Source organism: Octopus sinensis, linkage group LG2, assembly GCF_006345805.1.
Source record: "Octopus sinensis linkage group LG2, ASM634580v1, whole genome shotgun sequence".
NCBI classification, from domain to species: Eukaryota; Metazoa; Mollusca; class Cephalopoda; order Octopoda; family Octopodidae; genus Octopus; species Octopus sinensis.
The window spans coordinates 97,592,600-97,599,113 of NC_042998.1; positions in this window are offsets into that span (position 1 = coordinate 97,592,600).

Here is a 6,514-nt window from a genome sequence, read left to right on the forward strand (position 1 = left end):
TTTTACATCCATTTCTCATTCTCCACAATAGCACGATTCCAAAGGCATTTGGAAACATCTGTATATTGTTAAAGCAAGATGTCATTTTACAGCTGGATGCTCTTCCTACAGCAAACATGTTGGAGTAAATCATGTTAATAGTCAGTCAGTCAGCAGCAGGGAGTGAGTAATACATTATTCCAAAGAGCACAGCACAATAACTCTATTCACGTTAGAATTTGAGGCTATATAATCAAAGATCCTGTACAGTAATACAGCAAGATTTTGCTGCCTTGCAACAAATTCTATAAATAGATCAGAAGTTGTTGTCATCGTTGTTGTTGTAACCTCCGTGTTACTGAGAGCACTCAGGACTTGTAGGAACTCCATGACTAGGAATGCATGGGGGAGATGACATGGCTAATGTAAGAAGCCAGACATTGAGTTATCTTCACCTAAGTGAGATGCTGTAATACTATAACATTTTAAAAGCCATAAGAATCATCGTTATCAGAAATGCTTAGCAGTATTTCGCTTATTGCTACATTCAGGGTTCAAATTCTGCCAAGGTCAACTTTGCCGTTCATCATTCCAGGGTCGATAAATTAAGTACCAGTGAAATTCTGGAGTCAATGTAATTGATTAGTCCCCTCTCCCAAAATTTCAGGCCTTGTGCCTATAATAGGAAGGATTATTGCCATTGTCATCATCATCATCACCATCATTGTTATGGCATTATCATTTTAATGTCTATTTTTTTTATGCAACCATGGTTCAAACAGAATTCATTGAGGCAGATTTTTCTTTGGCCAGATGCCCTTCCTGTTGCTAACCCATGTTTCCCAAGCAGGGTAACTGTTCCCAAATAGTCTGCCATGCTTCCACAGAAGATTGAAAATGAATAACACTGCTAGCGTGAAGGTGATATTTTTCTACAACTATTGTACGATGCCAAGACAAGAGAATACAAACATACATGCACATACATCTTTCAATCTCTCTCTTTTTCTCTCTCTCTCTCTCTCCCTCTCTCTTGTTCTCTATCTCTCTGTCTATCTATCTGCTTATCTATCTATCTATCTATCTATCTATCTATCTATCTATCTATCTATCTATCTATCTATCTATCTGTCTATCTATTTATCAATCTACCTATCTATCTATCTATCTATCTATCTATCTATCTATTTATCTATCTATCTATGTCTATGTATGCATAAACAATAGGCTTCTTTTAGCTTCTGCCTACCAGACCCAGTCAGAAGTCTTGGGAAGGCCTAAAGGTTATAGTAGAAGACACTTACCAAAAGTGCCATGCAGTGGGACTGAACCTGGAACCATGTGGTCGGGAAGCAAACTTCTTAACCACACCACGATGTCTGTGTCTATTGAAAAACTGAATATAAAACTGAAATGTAAAGTTCCATGTTAATAAACTCCTGGTGCTGTATCAATATCCTCAAATTAAAGGTGAAAGAAATAATCCAATATCATAAATATAAAGATCATTCATGTTGTTCATACAACATACATCTATTTTTTCATGCTAGCATGGGTTGGGTGAGTACATATTATTGCAGAAGTGTTTTACACACTGATGCTCATCCTGTCACTAACTCTTACCTGTTTTGCAAATAAGTGGCTTCTATTTCACTTGTCTTTGAAAGCACTAAGCTATAAGATTTGCTGACAGGGAAATGTTAAGAAACATCACCATTCTTAGCTCAATGCTTTCATGTGAAGACACAGAATGAAGACATCCATAAATACTCACACACACATACATACATATATGTTCATGCACACATGCATGTACACACATATCCATGCACATGTGCACACACATACATGCATGCATATACACACAATACATACATACACACACATACACAGGCACACACATGCACGCACACACACACACATATACATGCATACACACATACATAACACATGCAGGCATGTGCACGCACACACACACACACACACACACACACACACACACACACACAAAAGGGTTCCAAACATTTTCAGTTTACCAATTCCACTCACATTGCATTGGTCAACCTGAGGTTACGGCAGAAGATACTTGCCCAAGGTGCCACACACTGAGATAGAACTCAAGACGAAATGATTACAAAGAGAGCTCCTTATCCATACACCCACAAATGCTGACACAAGCACAGGTGCATACATGCATTCACAAGAGACCCACCCACACAGAGTACACCAACATAAACTTTTGTTTTTATTTCAGTCACATTCATATTCTCATAAACCATCTTAGCCTCCCAATTCCAGCAGCTCATGTTTACATATACACTTATGGGTGTGGTGTGTGTGTGTATGAGTGTGTGTATATGCATGTGTGCATATGTATGTGTGTGCATGTGTGTGTATGCTATGCATGTGTGTATTTGCGTGTGTGCTTGTGTGCATGTGTCCATGCGCATGTGTGTGTGTGTGTGCGTGTGTGTGCGTGTGTGTGTGTGTATTTGTTTGTGTGTGTGTGTGTGTGTGTGTGTGTGTGTGTGTGTGTGTGTGTGTGTGTGTGTGTATGCATGTGTTCAGGGAACAACTTTCCTTTCAATCATGATGTATTGAAAACATGCCTATCATTGTTTTCATGTCTACCTTTTTATGTTTGCATTGATCCAACAGAATTTTTTAAGGCAGATTTTCTACAGGTGGATGCCTTTCCTGTTGCCAACATTCACCTGTTTCCAAGTAAGGTAATATTTCCCCATGACCAGATATATTTTCATAGCAGATTGGAAATGAAGAACACTTCTTATATGATGGTGATACTTGTTTACAACTGTCTTACAGTGTCAAGAGAAGGAGACACTAAAACATACACACACATACATGCATATCTATCTATTTATCTATCTATCTATACATACATACATACATACATATATATATATATGTATATATATATACATACATATATATACATATCATCATCATCATCATCGTTTAACATCCGCATTTCCTGCTTGCATGGGTTGGACGGTTTGACTGAGGGACTGGCAAGACAGAAGGCTGCACCAGGCTCCAATCCGATCTGGCAAAGTTTCTACAGCTGGATGCCCTTCCTAATGCCAACCACTCCGAGAGTGTAATGGGTGCTTTTTACATGCCACTAGCACAGAAGCCAGTCAGTGGGAACTGGCATCAACCATGTTCAGATGGTGCTTTTTATGTACCACCAGCACGGAAGCCAATCAGGCAGTACTGGCCATGGCTACAATTTTGATTTCGATAATATAAACACATACACATGCTTGCATTCACACTGACTCTTATATATGTATGAGTTGGCATTAGGAAAGACATTCAGTTATATAAACCAAGCCAAAAATAACACTGGAGCTCGCCACAGCCTTGCAGCTCACTGGTTCCTGTCTAACCATCTAACCCATGCCAGCTAGGAAAGCAGATGTTCAATAATGATGATGATGATGGCAACGACGACGATGACAAGAATATAGTGATGGCTCCTTTCAGTTTCCATCTACCAAATCTACTCAGCAGAGCTATAGTAGAAGACACTTGCCCAAATGCCAATGTCTGATCAACTTTATATCAATGACAGAGGAGTCACCTATGATATAACATACAGATCACACACTCACACCTATTAACCCACCCACCCACACACACACACACAGAGGCTTCCACACAATTTCTGTTTCCCAAAATTCACACATAAGACATCAGTCAGCCCTACCCCATGCTGAAAGGCACTTGCCAAAGGTGCTACACAGTGGAAATGAACCTGAAGCTCTGTAGCTGCAAAATAAAAAGAATGTAAAAGATGAAGATGGGATGTAGCCAGTCACTGCTGGATGTATCCCTCTTCATGTCAGAAGAGTTTTGGTCATAACACTGATTCATTAATGCTGCTCTGCTCACTTGACTCTAACCAGGCACTCTGACAGTCTAAAAACTCATCTTTACAACATGGAATAGAGGGCCTTGACCAAGAATTCAGTGCACTTCTTGTGCTAGGAATTGAACCTATAACCCTATGTCAGACAGCCCACTTGCTTTACCATTAGGCCACATGCCTTTTCAAGATATTTCATAACTGAACACAAATATCTATCTATAGTATTTTACTATCTCTTCAGTATCAGATGAAAATATGTGTCAATGCATGTCACTAAAATATGTTATATAAAAAGAACAATAAAGTTTGAAATTATACCCATGATGATGATGATGATGAAGATGATGGCAGCAGGCAGCAACATTGGTTTGGCAGAGGGAGCAGGAGTGGGGAGTCAAGGATGATTATGCTGGGGGTAATGGTGGTGATGACAGTTGTGGTGGTGATGAAACTATGGTATAGATGTAATAATAATGATAATTGCTAAACACACATGCACACAGAAATACACACACACACACACACACACACACACACACACACACACACACACACACACACACACACACACACACACACACACACATTTGTATACATTTGTTATTCTTAGACAGGAATATTATTGACAGGGACTTCAAAGTTTTGATCAGCTAAGCCATTGTCCAGTGATGAGTTAACTAGCCGAAACTTCAAAGTCACTGTCAATATTATTCTTGTTTCAGAATAATAAATTTTTACTCTACAAAAGTATAGAGTAACCTATTAGGTTAATGTAAAACTGTTTTTATTGTAACTGAACATAAAAACAAACGTATACACACACACACACACACACACACACAAATACATACATAGTTACATAAATACATACATACACATACATACATACATACACACATACATATATACATACATACATACATGCATGCATACATACATACATGCATGCATGCATGCATGCATACATACATACATACATACATACATACATACATACACACACACATGCATGCATGCATACATACATACATACATACATACATACATACATACTTGCATGCATACATACATACATACATACATACATACATACATACATACATACATGCATACATACATACATACATACACACATGCATGCATACATAATATTATCATAATATTATTTATGTAATGCATGCACTCCTTAATTTTTTACTGACATACATGCATACATACATAGATACACATATATATATATGTATGTCCATACGTATGTATATCATCATCATCATTTAATGTCCATCTTTCATGCCAGCATGGGTTGGCCAGTTTGACCAGAGCTGGCAAGTAGGAGAGCTGCACCAGGTTCCAGTCTAATTTGGCTTAGTTTCTACAGCTGGACACCCTTCTTAATGCCAATCACTTTACAGTGTGTGCTGAATGCTTTTAACATGGCACCAGCACATGCACTTTTACATAGCACTGGCATGAGTGCTGTTTACGTGGCACCAGCACAGGGCTCTTGCAGGCTAATTCTCTTTATCACAGACCTGTGAAGGACAGGTCTTCGTTGTTAATATCTTTGTTGTGTAGTGGCATAGTTTGGATATTTTGACATGATCCATTGGGTCTGTAACGGGAATTAGTTGCTTCTTGCACTTTTGGGGTGCAACTCGGGTGCATTAACAATTTCCGTTCCTTTAAATTTCCAGATTCTACCAGTCAAAGAACACAAACGCAACAGTAAAAATATATACTCTTTATTTTTCTTATAACAGTAAGAAATAAGGTGGTATATTTGGTTCCACTTGGTATGGATGTGGCAAGGCTGAAACTTTAACGCTTGTAAGTATCTTACAAGTTCAGCAGCAACAGAGCTGGTCAAATATGGCGTCCTTAGTGGCGAAGTAAATATGGTCTGCAACAATGTCTGGTGGAAAGCCTTCTGCCAACTGCTGTCCGTGTCTCCGGAATCCTTTGGTTAAGGTTTTACCTTCCAACGCCTCCTGTCAGCTAAATGCCACATCATCATTCCCTTCTTCCGGTCTTCGCACATGCGCGAGAAGGCACTTACCCTCTGCCTTTCCAGAAGGCTCCAACCCCGCACACGCGAACTGAAGTGGCGTTGCGCGCGCGCGCTGTTGGATAGCGTCACTACAGGTCTAAGGGCTGCATTATGGCCCACTGTCTCTTTTGGTATGGCGTTTTCAGCTGGTTGCTCTTCATAACACAACCACTTTACAGCACATAATGGTGCCTTTTTATAGCACCAGAACTATTGGTAACCATGCAGCTTGCAAGACTATGGACCATGGGAGAGAAGGACTTTATGCTAGACCCCAAGAACGGTTGCTTTATGCTGGGAGATAGGGGGATGAAGTAGGAAAGAAGAGAAAAGTAGAGAACAGGTTTCTTGCTGCAGAAGGGCTACATAGCTACCCACATGTTAGAAGACATGGTGGGGATGATTGGGATGGAGTGAAGAAGGGATAAAACTAGTGGTGTTAAGGTGTCTGTGAGGACTCTTAATGTACAAGGTGAATAGAAGTGAATGGAGACAAACGAACCAGGAGTGCAGATGGGTGGTGATTGCAAGACTGTATCAGAGATTGAGAGATGGGGAAAGAATGAAGCAGTGGATATGATGAATGAAGAATA